Consider the following 14,797-nt stretch of genomic DNA (forward strand, 5'->3'; position numbering starts at 1 on the left):
ATGCTATTGGCATTAAACAGCTGTGTAGTGAGCAGAAAGCGAACTATTATTTTTTTCTAAAAAAAAAAATACTATGTAATCGCCACTCAAAGCAATGCATTTTCCTACAAATCCTTGGAAGCAGAGTCTGGCCTAAAACATTTGAAAGTAGTGAAACATAAGGAGGGGATTGAAGCTGAAATATCTTTTGGCATCAGAAGAAGCTGAAGAAGATAAAAATGTACTTGCGAGGACAATGAAGATTGAACTCCTAAAGAAGTTGTCCCCACAACAGAGCAGATTATAGCTATTAAATTAATGCTGCAACTATAGATTCTCAAACTTTTGAAGAGGTTGCAAGGCTTGAGTATGCTTTGAGGAGTGAAAGTCTCTCCTCTTGCCAATACTAAAAGGTGATTCCTTCTGCACTCTCATATGATATCAGTCAGAGTGACTTACGTATTTTTTTCGTTAATGTTATGATTACTCCATGAAAGGACAGTGGAGTGATGCTGAAATTATCTGCCCATTACAGTGGAGGAAGCTTCCCTCCCCTTTAATTTACTGGTGGGTACTGACCAACTTTCATGGTGAAGATGGCGGCTTACATATATGTAATCAACTAATTAATTCACCCAAGGATGCTTAGCTTTGGAGCTTATTGCAGGCAGTATATTCTATACACCTTGCTTTATAAAAATAGGATGCTGATAGCATGGTGATGGTAATGTCCTATAAAAGCACTAAAAAAGCGGGGCTTTAATGGATGTTCAAGGAAAATTTCTCATCAAAATAAAAAGAAAAACCAATATACAAAGTCATTGTGTGCCCAGATCTCACTACTGGTACTATGCCTCAGTTGACAACCAATCAATAAGCTCTCATGTGGAAAGCACAAGGTAGGATGGTAACAGTAGGCCTAAGGTTTTCATGTACTCATAGTCCCACATCGGTAAGATAGAAAAGAAGCAAGTGAGAGAGGGAGGTATAAGTTGAGACAATGGAGAAGAGTGAAACATACTTACCTGGACGGGGTTGATGGGTGATCAAGAAGGCCCATGGCCTAGGTTGGCGACCTCCATTGCACCAGGGAGGGGTGCCCGCCTAACATCTCCCCAAGTGGGAGAGTGTACGTCATAATTTGTGCTAGCGGGGGTACGCGTTCGCGCGGCCCCTACCCAATTCTAAAATCAAAGTTTTATTTGAGCTTACGACTGTTCTAAAATCAAAGTTTTATTTGAGTTTACGACTGTGGAGGACAGAATTCCAACTCCAACACTAATCGAAGTTTTTGTTTTGGACAAAATCTTCATTTATTGCTTCAATCTCATCTTCACGTTGTTAGTTGTTACTCGATCTTCCTATCGTAAGTCAACTCGAATCCCCAATCTAGAACCAAATTGATAGCTTGGGTATTCTTTGTTAATGAAACTTCCCAATTCATAGCTGAGTTGAATTCGGGCCCGGGATTCTGTCGAAGGCTTGTTGGCTTCGGCAAGCATTTTGGAGTTGATCCGTCGCTTAGCTTATCGAGTCAGGGGAGTCCCTTGCAAGGGAGTCAAGTTTCTGACGTTCTAGTCGAGGGTATCCTCTCCCGTGCTCGAATTCCGTGGCCCAACAATGTTGCAGCAAAAGGTTTCATTAGTCTTCGGAGTTGGTTTGGCTTTTCCCCTTTGATTGGTTATTTGTCGACACTGGGAAAAGATAGCTATGATGGAATGGTTGTTAGTTTGTTTTGGTGTTCGATGTATCTGTTTAGTTTGTGACTGTGTGTCTGTCTGTTTTCTTAGTGGCTTAATTTGTTTGTTTATTGTCTTGTTGTTTCTTCCTGGTTTTAATGGAAATGCTCTTTTTACATACCAGAAAAAAATATCCTTTCTTTAATGAATTGTTGAATAGACTAATAGTAAACTGAACCCTTAAGTTCACGGTTCATATGAGCTGCTCGTCCCTAAATCCCATATCGGAGAGTATAGCATCCTTGGCCGTAGAGCATAGCTAACTTTTCAAGGCCTTTCTCTGTTCTGAGAAGGTCTCAACAAATCATTAGTTCCAAGTATTTTCTTGAATGTTAATTCTCTTTTACGGTACTGGACCGGCTAGCATATTAAATCTCCTGCTCAAACAGTTTTTCATGCTAATTGCTAACAGGTTGCTAATGGAGCATGCACTCGGCTGGCCCTTTTTTTTTTTTTTCGGCAAAGCAGAGACTATTGCCTTAAAGCCACCTGGGTTTCTGAATTCTCCCCTAAACATGTTGGCTCTTCAATGAAGAAAGGAAAAGATTTCAGAAGTCACTGAAAGCTTTCTATATTTGATGCTCAAGCATTTTTTTTTTTAAATCTTTGAGAAGATGCAGAAAAGTCATTGTTTGCTTTAAAACATCTCAAAAGTGGTCTTCGTTTACTACCACCACTATCGTGATTTGAGCCATCTCTCTGCTCCATATTTGTGGTAAGTTGTTTCAAATGGTAATCTCAGCTTTCAGAGGATCATTTGAAAATTAGGAGATGAGCTGCTAGACTGTCAGAGAAGGTTTTCTATTTTAGTGGGTTTATAAGGAAAACTAAAATACTTTTTTATCAAACTAACATCCCGGCGTGTCCAATTGATTGGTGCTGCTTCTTGAATGAGCCACCTATTAAATTGCTTTTTCTTCGGTCTATAAAGATGCAATTCATTTCCTGTTTAATGAATCAAAAACACTTTGAAAACTGGAAAAAGAAACGCATGCAGTTCTTAATCTTGACTTCTATAGTGGATTTGGAGACCCGAACTAATTCATGTGTTAAGCCATATGACTCTCTTTCCTTGTGGCATAGCCCTTTGAGCAAGTGATCCTTTTTATTCCAATTTTGACATGTTGCAATGGTTTTGGAAACCCAGAAAATTCTCTACTCTGCTCCTAATGATCTCGTCCTGTTTCAGACTATATGCTTTTGGTTTGAGTCTCTAATGAAACCTACAGACTGAAGAATAGCAACATTAGTCCAGAAAACGAATTGAATTAATTTTCATGATCTCATGTTTGTCTAAACTGAAATGCAAATAGAATTAATTGTTTTATTGCACTTAGCACCGGCAACAGATCAAGGAAGCCAACGATGTAAAAAGTTCACAAGGCAGCTGAGGTGATGTGAGCTGCACTGTCCCTCTCTATCTATTCTAGTTTTTAGTTGCACCTTGTGCCACAAGAACTGGAAGTAATAATAAGAGATTTTTGATCAAATGATGATAAATAGTTGGGTACACTGAGGACACCCAAATTGTATGAGCAGCATGGCGAAGTTGGAAATCATCTTGTCTTCCAATCAGAGGGTAATGCCTTGGATGACTGCTGCAAGCACCACAGCCACCTAAAGATATATATATTTTTTCAAGAAACAATTTAACCCATTGAAACTTGAAAGTAAACAACATAACTAGAGAGGATCTCTCTGGAATAGAACTCTTGATACAAAGGTGTGTGCCTAAGAATAGTCTACAGACTACAGGGAATAACCAGATGATATTAAATTAATTTTTCTTGGGCGAAGGTCCATCACAGTAGCTTGCTACTGGGGCTTTCATGCGTCGTCCATGCGTTGCACTACTGCACGGTTCTGGCGCACCCTTACCAAATCTAATTTAATATGATTTTGGTTGAATGGTTGTGATTTGTGAATCAACCCAGTGTTGTGTTGTGCTTAATGTCATATTTCCCAAGAATTTACGTTTTTCGATTATCCACATAACATAATTCAAGGTCCAAGGAGGTATTCTGGAACAATGAATTGCATGATTAATTTGCAATGGATATTTGGGTTATAATCGGCTGTGTGAATCGATTATCAAGGCTGTTAGGTTTCAGGACCCAACAACATTAATCTTTTAAAATAAATTGGCAAGGCTTTCAGAATAGAGTTGAGATCTACTAATAAAACATGTTCCAACCCTCTACCAACATGATCTAACACCGCATATTCTATCATGAGACTGGCGTCCACTATAAAAGTTGGATCTGCTATATATGAGATTTGAGGTGTGAGATGATGTTGGTAAAGGGTTGAAAAATGTTTTGTTGGCAGGTGATCCAAATTTTTCAGAACATGGCTTCTGCCATTCCGATTTGAGCCCCATATGAACCTTTTGAAGCTGTATTTGGAGAAAATCGTAGGCGTTCCAAATGCTGAAATTGTAGCTGTAATATAAATCTACTCTGAGTTACATATTTGGAACATATATAGTACTCAACTAAAGCGGCTTAATTAACAACACAGCTCACCCCAAACATAGAAGCCATCCCAAACGGGACCAAAATATTTTAGTATGTTACTACTTTTCTCATGCTTCCATTTTCCTCTAACGGGATCAGTTAAGGCTGCCGTCTCAGTTGTAAATTGGGATTTGTTTCCTATTTTATACAACAGGACCTAGTTAGATCAATTGGGTGTACATGACTTCAACTTTGTTGGAAGGTCAAGGATAATTATTCATCAAAATAATAAAAAGAGAAAAAAATCTATATACAAGGTCCAAATCAAAGTGGTTAAACATGATTTGATTCACGATTTTTGGCTTGATCAATGTCATTGTGTACCCATATCTCACTACCCTCGTGTGGAATGCACAAGGTATGAACTATGAAGCAAAGGAACGTCTATTGGTCCTAGTTTTTTATTTACTCATAGTCCCACATCGGTAAGATAGAAAAGAAGCAAGTGAGAGAGGGAGGTATAAGTAGATGCAAAGGAGAAGGGATAAGCATACTTACCTGGACGGGGTCGATGGGTGATCAATAAGGCTCATGGCCTAGGTTGGCGACCTCCATTGCACAGAGGAGGGGTGCCCGCCTAACGTCTCCCCAAGCGGGAGAGTGTACGTCATAATTTGTGCTAGCGGGGGTACGCGTTCGCGCGGCCCCTACCCAAATTTATCTTGTTTCTAGAAGTTTCCAGAGTACACTGCTTTTAGTGCCTCAAACTAATAGTTAAATCTCAATGATTTCGTTTTCACAAATGTCCTTGTTCTATCAAATTTAGTGTTTCAATTCTGTTATCTCTAACCATGATCTTGTATCATGATTCATGACCAACGCCCACCTCCAAGGCTGCTGAGTGAGGTTATATTTCTAGACAAGGATTTCCGTGGTCCATCAAAGTTGCAGCAAATGGTTTCATTAATCTTCGGTGTTGGTTTGGCTTTCCACCCGATTGGTTGATTGCACATCTTGCAGATGATAGCTCTGGATCGTTTCTTCCTTCCTGATTTTAATGGAAATACTCTTTGTGAAAAGAAAGTTGTTTTTAATGGATTGTTGAATTGACCAAGTAGTAGATAGAACCATAACAGTTCGGTTGTCCCTAACGCACTCAGTGGCGGCCTAGCTTACTGTGAACACTTCTGGGAAGACCTCAACAAATTATTGGTTCGAAGTATTTTATTGAATGCTTAATTCTCTTTAATGGTGTCCAGTACTGGGTCTCTTGTTCATATTAGAATTCAGAGAAACCCTTCTGCCTATATCCAATGTTTTTTTTTAAAACATCTAAAAAAAAGGTCTTTGTGTACTAATTATCACTACTGATGGGATTCAAGCCATCTCTCAGCTCTGCATACTGGTGGTAATTTGTTTCAACTGGTATTCTCTGTTTTCATGAAAACTGGGAGATAATCCGCCAGCCTGTTACAGAAGGATTTGTTTCCTGTTGGATATTTTGGAACTGAAGGAAAAACTAAATACTTTTGGTCGAGCCAACACCCCCGGGTGTTCAATTGGTTGGTTCTGCTTCTTGGATGAGCAACCAGTTAAATTATTTTTCTCTTCAGTCTATAAACGTACAATTCAATGAATTCATTTCTGGTTTAATGACTCAGAATCAATTTGAAAACTGGAGAAAGAAACACTTGTAGTTCTTGATCTTGACTTCTGCAGTGGTTTGGAATATTAATTCTCTTAATCTCTTTTCTTTGTGGCTCAGCCCTTTGAGCAGGCCTTATATCCTGTTTATGCAATTTTGACATGTAGCAGTGATTTGGCAACCCAAAAGGTCAAATTTCAATTGTCCAATGGTCATTTGCAGTGTGACATACAAATTCGGTACTTTTCTCCTAGTGATCTGTTGCTCTTGAAATTATATGGCTTTGGTTTGAGTTTCCAATGCAACTGACAGATCGAATAATAACAACATTAGTCAAGAACATGAATTGGGTTTTGACGGATCTTAACAATGAAAATGCTGACTCTACGAATTGTGATATGTTATGTTCCAAGGTCTTAAATTATGAAAGTTCAGACGGCTTGAAGAAAGATAAAACTTCACTATTAATATGTTATGGTGTTATATTCAATTTATCAAACAGTAATTGCCTGTACATTTACTTTGGTCCATCATAAATCTTCTCTTGATGTTATTTTGGTAGCAATATGTTTTTTCTTATCATGATTATCCACATAAATACTATTAGAAGACCTTAGTGACTTGTTTTTTTTTTTTTTTTTTTTTTTCCATTTTCGGTAGAAGACCTGAGTGATTCTTTGTTTCATTCTCTTCCCATTCTCATTCTTATTGGGTTCGTTTAAATATTGTTCTTTTCTGTAATTTGAGTTCCAAAATTTATCACAAGTCAAATGATCTATGTTTTCGGTGTGTTGATGGTTGGGATGCAACTATTCCTGTACCAGGCCTCTTGGGTTTTTGCTGTGCTATTTTATAGGAAATTTCTGCACTTTTTTAGTAATGGGTGCTGTTATTTGGACAGTTTCCTTTTGGTTTTTGATGAACTAATGGTTGTGTAAACTAAAAAATAGATAGGGTTACTTCATTACTGCATCTGTAATACTCCTATGGGGACACAAGTTTTTATTGCACAGAGCATAAGCAACAGATCAAGAATGCCAACAATACAAAAAGTCTTGTCTGTCTGCAGAAGGCAGCTGAGGCGATGCAAGTTCCACTATATCAGTCTATCTTTTCTAATTTTTAGTAATAACATGTGCCACAAAAAGTAACAAGAAGAGATTTTTGATCAAACACTGATGAAGAGTTGGGTAGATTGAGGGCACCCAAGTTGTATGAGCAGCTTGGTGAAATTGGAAATCATCTTGACTTCCAACCAGAGGGGAATACCGAAAACCCAGTGATAGGAAAGTCTTCTCCTTCCCAATATTCCCCTGGTTGATCAAACTTTTTTCTTTCAAGAAAATTTAACCATCCTTGTATTCACAGGGAGATACTGTTATGATAAGTAAGAACAGCAGAGCAAGGAGTCTTGGATGACTGCTACAAGCTTCACACCCATCTAAGATATTATGGCAAAAACCAACTTACATAGAAAGGAAAGAACATAATCGTAGAAGATCTTGCTGGAACAGAGCTCTCGACACAAGGTGTGGCAGAGAATAGTCAACAAGGAAAAAACACAACTGATGTAAAATACACTTTTCACATGTTAATAAACGAGGTGGGCTGCAATTCTGGAAAAAAGTAAATTCATCATCTGTTGATGCCTACGGTGGAAGCAATACACCTTTTGACCTTTTCCTTTTGTTTAGATTTTCTGAAAAATTGGAATATAAAACAATTAAGGATGTAGATTACTGGTACAGCAAAGCCAAATATGGTACACAGAAAGGTCCAACCAACTACCAGTTGTAACTGAACCCGAAAATCCTCATCTCAAAGAACCTTTCAAAAAGGAACTTTTCCTAACAACTTAGTTTCATTGAAAATAAGTTTCAGAAAGAAACTTTTCCTGTAATGTGATAAGCCACGAAGAAGCCAGCGTATTCCTTGGCCAAATCCAAGGTTCATGGACTAAGTCATGGCAGCAACAACCAGTACTTAGTTGTCAGTTATCTCTGCTTCCACTAGATTTATGAATTCCTATTTTCCAGCAAGTTATTTTGGTTATGTACTTAGTGGTATTCTAGGATGTAAATACTCGTAGTAGTGGTCTGAATTTTAGGAAGAAGTTGTCAGTTATTCCTTGTATATATTTCCCTTTGATGGATGCAGGCAGGCAGTGAAAATTTATCCCAAAACCTTGAGGTCTGTTCTCACCCTAAGAGAGCAATTTACTTCTTGCGCTTTTGACTGGGACCTATCAAATAGCTTCCCAGATTTCTTGTAACTCTGCACCTATAGCAGAGCCCTTGCCATCCATAGGAGCACCTGCAGCACAAACGATGAGACCCAAATTAGATAGACTCAACAACCCTATAAATTCAGCATTTTCAGCAGTGGAACCATCACAAAAGATAATAACTGGCCTACTAGAAATGATTTGATTGGGTAGACAGTTCTGAAGGTTGATATTACCACATGAAGAGAAGATGCATGTTTCTTATTTTTATTACCACATGATAGGTCTCAGTCAGAAGCGCAAGAAGTAAATTGCTCTCTTAGGGTGAGAACAGACCTCAAGGTTTTGGGATAAATTTTCTCTGCCTTCCTTCATTCATCAAAGGGAAATATATACAAGGAATAACTGACAACTTCTTCCTAAAGTTCAGACCACTACTACGAGTATTTACATCCTAGAATACCACTAAGTACATAACCAAAATAACTTGCTGGAAAATAGGAATCCATAAATCTAGTGGAAGCAGAGATAACTGACAACTAAGTACTGGTTGTTGCTGCCATGACTTAGTCCATGAACCTTGGATTTGGCCGAGGAATACGCTGGCTTCTTCGTGGCTTATCACTATTCGTATAGCTAAGCATAAGGGATGGCCAGAGGTCTCCCAATGAGATAGATAGTTCATGAAAACTTTGTGAAGATGATGAAATTTGGTTGAAGAGCCACATGGTTTTCTCATGGCTGTTAGACCTTTCTAAAAACTCTTTTTTCTATGTCTTAATATATGGTTAATTTATCCATCAAAACAAATAAAAAAAGCCAATCTCAAGTTGGTTCCATTTGATATGGATGGTGTAGATGGCCATAGACACTAAGGCCTTGTTTTCTTTTTGGTAAGTTACTTATCCGGGTAAGTCTTCTCTGGGAGACACTTACCCGGGTAAGTACATTTACTCATGTTCTTTTATTTTCCATGCAAACAAGACAATGACCATTTTAGCCATAAAAATCCATCATTACAGGGAGCATTTTTGTCCCATTCAAGTGTTCACAACCTTCCCCAAGGTGGGAAAGTTATTTACCCACCTAGGTGGGCAAGTCTTTCAAGAGAGGGCACAAAAGCTCAGAATCAAGGATTTACTTAAACTTCCGGTGATTGGAGTTCTTGCATTGGAGGCACTCAAAGCATGGTGTAGGAAATAGTGACGGTGCATTGATTTTGATGAAGGGTGATTTGGCCCCGACCTAGCGAAGAGGGGACACGTGGACACGACCTGACAAAGAGGAGGCAACTCAGCCTGGCAAGCATAGTTCGCGACAATTGAGCTCGGTGCAAGGCCACCTCGGCATAAAGCTCACCTCGGTGCAAGGCCACCTCAGCATAAGGCTCACCTCGGTATAAGGTTCACCTCGGCATCGCGGCACCTCAGTGTTCAAGCCAGTTCGGATTGATATATACGCAACGACAATGGAAGAACATTTGGAAGGTGAAGGTTTCTTTCAGGTTCCAACTGTTTTTATGGAAGCTACATTTCTTTTATTCTTTTGCAAGAGCTGTTTGGATTGATATATACGCAAGTCAATGTGTGTTGTCAAAAGTGGTATGAATCATTCATGGATTCAACATTGGCAAAATGCTCTGCCTCCGGACATGACAAAGAAGGAACAATATGACTATATGAGTTTCAGCAGTGGGTTGTTATTGCTCTTCGACTTATATCGGATGCCAGAAATAGAGAATTGTATGATAATGTAACACCTGATCCCATATGGGGTGATTAAGTAAATGTTTGACATCGGTGCTGCAGATACATGCTGTTGATGTGTGGGTTGGAAGCACCAAAATGGTGTATTTTTTTGTTTGAAATCGTTGTTGTCAGGTTGGATGTTTTCTGGAGCAACAACAATTTTTTATGTTTGGTACCAATGCTCCAAGAAACGTTTTACCCATTATCCAGTGCCACATTACTGCCACTTCACATCCTTGCTGGCAACAACGAGCTGTAGCTCCAGGAAACGCTAAATTTGGCGTTGCTCCAAGCCATGCCTTTCTAGTTTCCAAGACGTGGCTTGGAGTACCATTTTTTTATGAAAAAATAGTTCCAAAGAAACACATGTTTCTTAGAGCACAGTTTTTTTTTGACGTGATACTAATGTGGTGTCGTTTTTTGGTGCAACGGCAATTATGCCAAACAAATGCTAAAGCAGTCAACAATGACACCCATCCAAGTCAATAATATGAAATTCCATCTGCTTCTAGCTTGCATCAGGCCATTAATTATTAAGACATTCAAACATTGCTAATATATATGTGGATGGCTCCTCTAGGAAACATTGAAGTAAAAGCCTCTATTGCTTTTGTTCTAATGAGGGATCATTGCAAGGTGATTGCCTCAACTTTCTATCTTCTCTTGTTTTCTCATGGTCATAGGTGGGGTTCTGTAGCCAATTTCTTTATTTGCTTTAAAATTTGATGCAATGCGATCCAGACACTCCTACCTGGCGGAAACCTGGCTCCTAGATGGTGACGGACGGTACCTGAGACGAAGAGGAAGGTGAAGAATTCCCGGGGAGCTCGTTGGCGGGAACGCTCCAATGCTTAAGTTAGAACTCTGAGAGAACTATAGAGGATGCAAAGAGAGAGCTAAGAGTGCAGATGGCGCAAGTTCAATACCTTTTCTCCTTGGGGATCGGGGTCCTTTTAATACTGATGCCTTGTCAAATCGGATGTAACTGTCTCTAGCCCTTTGTCGCAGCCATTATTTGCCAGGGCTGTGCAGGTAACCGTTGCAGGGTACTGCCCAATCAAGTGAAAGGCACGACCCGGAAAGGACAGGCACGCCGCCACCTGTTGAGAGACGTGGGCGCAGACTGCTGGTGTTGGCAGAGACTATGCCGTCAGTTAGGAGACGTGGGTGCAGTCTGGCGGGTACGGTCTTGACCGATAAGAAGTTTCTTGAAAATGCCACGTCGTTTAATAGAGAGCTGCCTTGCAGTGAACTATCCCATAGCGAGCTGCCTTGTAGCGAGCTACTGGAGGCGTCCCGAGATGATTCCGTCAGGTCCTTGAGACGACCCTTTTGCCTAAGGATTGGAGCGAGCTGATTGTCCTAGCTCGCGAGGTGGGATAGACTTAGCTTGGAGTGTCCCCTTTGTCTACCGACGTGTTCGAGCTCGTGCCATAGCGAACTTGTTCGGTAGCGAGTTGTCATGTAGCAAGCTGGCCCGTGAGGGCTTTAGCGAGCTCGCCGCATCGAGTAGCCAGGTTGTCACATTGTGCTATCACTTATGTCGAATCAAGTCCACGTGTCACCTGCTCGGGAGGTCGGGTCAAATCACCCTCCATCAAATGCCCCCCACTCCTCGGGCTAAGGGTCTTACTTTAGCGCGGGGAGTTCATGAAGCGACGAGTTGATTTGACCCGTAATTCAAACTGGGTTGACTGACTGCATTAAATACATGCACGGATATAACGCGATTTCTGGATTTCTTGGGCTCCTAAAAGCGTGCCAAGCGGCTTTCAGTTTTGGAAACGTGCAGCCGGCATTACTCCAGTCCTGCAAGACGTGCAACCAGGTTGATTGCGAACCGTTGGATTTGCCTTTATCCGAGCCGTTGGTCTTCAGGCACTGAGGCTATAAATAGAGGGGGCCCCAGGCCTCATTTCTTCTACGCCAACTTGCTCTGCTTTCGGATTTGAGGTTGCACCTTTGTCTAGTTGCTCGAGCTCTTCTTTTGCTCACATCGTTTTTCCGGTTTTAGTTTCTTCTTGGTGAGTGTTATGTTCCATCAACCATGTTTTGGTACCCACACAACGGTGTCTTCCCCCAGGACGATAATCAAGATGAAGTCCCTTTAAGCTCAGGGGGAGCTTGGGGCTCCCTGAGGGTCAATCTGTGGAGGCTCGAGAAGCCTTTGGGAATCAGGCTTCTACTTCTCGAGGGCGGGAACCAAACACCTTCGACCCTTCCACCATAACGATGAAAAGGCTACAGGCTCTAGTTTCTTACTTTAACCTCCCCAGAGATCTTATCTACAGTCTTCCCTCTAGCGACTATCCCTAGGAGCATGATCACGACGAAATCATGATCTTTGAGGAGCAGCTTGTGGCCAGCCTCCGGCTCCCTCTTCATCCTCTAATAGTGGAGATTCTTTCCCACTTTAATGTCACTATAGACCAGCTTCACCGCAACGCGATACGGAACGTGGTTGGGACAATCTCTTTGTGTTTTGAGTACTGTCTTCCCCTCTCTCTAGATATTTTTGCTTCTATCCTATCTATTAGGAATGCTTCCCTCGGAGCTCCTCCAGAAAGGCGCTCTTACTACATTTCCCCCCGCCCAGGCTTTAAGCTCTTGCATGAGTTACCAAATAGGATCCCCGCCTGGAAGCGGGGTTACTTCGTTGTTGGCAACCCCGAGGGGTGGCCCTTCCTGACCCATTCGAGGGAGGGCATTTAGGACCTGGGCGTTACTTTGGACCGGAAGGTTCGATAAACGCTATAGTCTTGGGCGGGAGTTGGCCTCCTCTGCTCGGACTATTTGACCGAGGAGAAGCTCGCGCAGGCCGGTCTGAGCCCTGGTAGGTTACCTTTAGGTTTCCTTTCCCTTCTTTTCTTTTTCTTCTTCTTCCTTTTTTTTGTGAACTAGACTAATACTTGCGGTCTTTTGCAGCCATATCGAGTGTAGATGCACGCCGCCTTCTGTTGAGCAACCAGAAGCGCAGGGCGAAGAGGTCACGCCATGACCGGGCGTCCTCTTCTAGGGCACTGAGTTCGCGACTGTTGTGGATCCAGCCTTTGTTTCGCTGCCAGAGGTCCCACCCATGCAATTCGAGGGGGTAGCCGTGGGGGGGGGGGGAGGAAGAAGTTCCCCCTCCTGAGGAGTCCACCCCGTCTGCACGGTGTGATCCCACCGTCTTCCCACGGTTCCCTACTAAGGGGAGAGAAGAGAGCATCACTAATTTTCTTGTGGCCTCACAGAGGAGTTGGCATGCGATCACCAATGAGGAGATCGTGGATTGGTCCGGGATGCACCCCAAGCTGCTCTTCAGGTTGACTTCGTCCCACTGCATGGTGGCAAGTGCCTTTTTCTCTTCCTCCTCTTTTTTCTTTTTTTTTCTTTTTTTTTTTTACTCACCTTGGCTTTGTTATTGGCAGCTCAACTCCGCCATCCATGTCATGGCCTGCCGGTCTGCTATCCATTCCCAGGACGCCATCAATCAGAAGATTGAAGTGTGAAAGCTTCAACGCGAACTCGACCGGGCCCGGAACGAGGTCCTCTAGGCTCGGAAGGGGAGCGAGGCCCAGGAGCTCCTCGTCAAGGACCAGGAGGCACGAATCTCCCGACTGTCTGAGGAGAGCGCCCGCTACAGGTCCAGAGCTTGGAGTTCATGCTCCATGATCGGATCCGAAACTTCGATGCCGTGGTGGAGGAAGAGAGGGCTAAGGTGGTGGAGGATTTCAAGGAATCCCAACAGTTCTAGGACCTCCAGGTCGAGTACGGATCGAGGTCTTACCATTCGGGTTTCAAGCTCTGCTGGTGGCTGATCCGGAAGAAGTTCTCTGGGCTCAACCATGAAGGCGTAACGATGAAGGGCCTGGACCCGGAGACGGCGGACATGGCTGAGGAGGAGGAGCCTGACTCTCCGGAGGACGACGAGGAGGCGGTGGAACCTTGAGGCTTGTTGCTCTTATTTTCTCTTTGGCTGGATTTTCTGAATGGTTGTCCCCGGGCATCTGGACTCGATTTTATGCATCTCCTTTTTTCTTTCTCTTGATGGACCCTCTCTCGGGCTGTTAGGCCCAGTTTTTTCTTTTAAACTGGAAATGAAGTATTCCCTTTTTTTTTGCTAAGTGCTATGCCCTTTACTTTTTGCCGAAGTGACTTTATCACTCGAACTGTTAGAACTGAACACACGAAGTGGGGTTTTTCGGTCATTGTTAGCTCGAACTGTTTCCCAATCACTTGGAGGGATTTTATAATGCACCCCAAGGTGGTGAACATAGCAAGAATATGCCTGACCTGCATGCACCTAGGTTAAGTTGGCATAGGTTGTCCCTTAATGGGTTCAACTTGTGTACCGAGGTGAGCTATGCATCATAGGGTTCACACCCGAGCTGCCTGCACTTTTGGTATTAATACTTAGCCTAGGCCGATGAGACTGTTAGGTTTTATTTGGTGTTGAGGTCATTGTTAGCTCGATGTTTTAGCCCTTAGGTTGGGGGAGTGACTTATGGTCCACTCTCCTAGAGTTCGCCCAAGCCATAGAGGCGACTGAGTCTTATAGCTCCGAGGTCTTCGTTAGCTCGGCGTTCTGGTCCTTAGGCTCTAGGAGCGACTTATAGTCCACTCAGCTCGACGATCATGGGTAATATTGCCTTAAGTTGACAATGTTCCATGCCTGAGGTACTTGTTTCCCTTCTAGGGTTTCGAGCTCGTATGTACCTTCCCCTAGCACCCGCTTTACTCGGTAGGGTCCTTCCCAATTTGGCCCAAGTTTACCAACGCCGGGCTCAAGCACCATAAATTTATGATGAACCAGGTCTCTGATGCGGAAATTCAGCTTTTTGACCTTGGCGTTATAGTACCGAGCTACTCTCTACTGCTAGGTCGAGAGGTTCAACTTCTACGCACTTAGTGAAATAATCAATTGCCACCACTAAGAACTTCCTCTGGCCTGTCGCTGGTGGAAATAGTCCGAGTATATCGATCCCCCATTGTGCGAAAGGCCATGGACTGTTGAGATACTTGAG

The 14,797-nt window shown here is 42.4% G+C and overlaps 2 non-coding genes and 1 pseudogene across 2 annotated transcripts; all 3 read left to right on the forward strand.

Annotated features, from left to right (window-relative positions):
- Positions 1-996: 996 nt before the first annotated feature.
- On the forward strand, positions 997-1,156 carry LOC148869588 (U1 spliceosomal RNA). The gene has a single exon (XR_016108804.1). It is a non-coding gene; the product is annotated as a U1 spliceosomal RNA (small nuclear RNA).
- Positions 1,157-3,476: 2,320 nt separating this feature from the next.
- On the forward strand, positions 3,477-3,595 carry LOC148869589 (U2 spliceosomal RNA; annotated as a pseudogene).
- Positions 3,596-4,724: 1,129 nt separating this feature from the next.
- On the forward strand, positions 4,725-4,884 carry LOC148869590 (U1 spliceosomal RNA). The gene has a single exon (XR_016108476.1). It is a non-coding gene; the product is annotated as a U1 spliceosomal RNA (small nuclear RNA).
- The last annotated feature ends 9,913 nt before the right edge of the window (positions 4,885-14,797 follow it).

This window comes from Nelumbo lutea, chromosome 2 (assembly GCF_056320005.1).
Source record: "Nelumbo lutea isolate HS-2025 chromosome 2, American lotus-T2T, whole genome shotgun sequence".
Lineage (NCBI taxonomy): Eukaryota > Viridiplantae > Streptophyta > Magnoliopsida > Proteales > Nelumbonaceae > Nelumbo > Nelumbo lutea.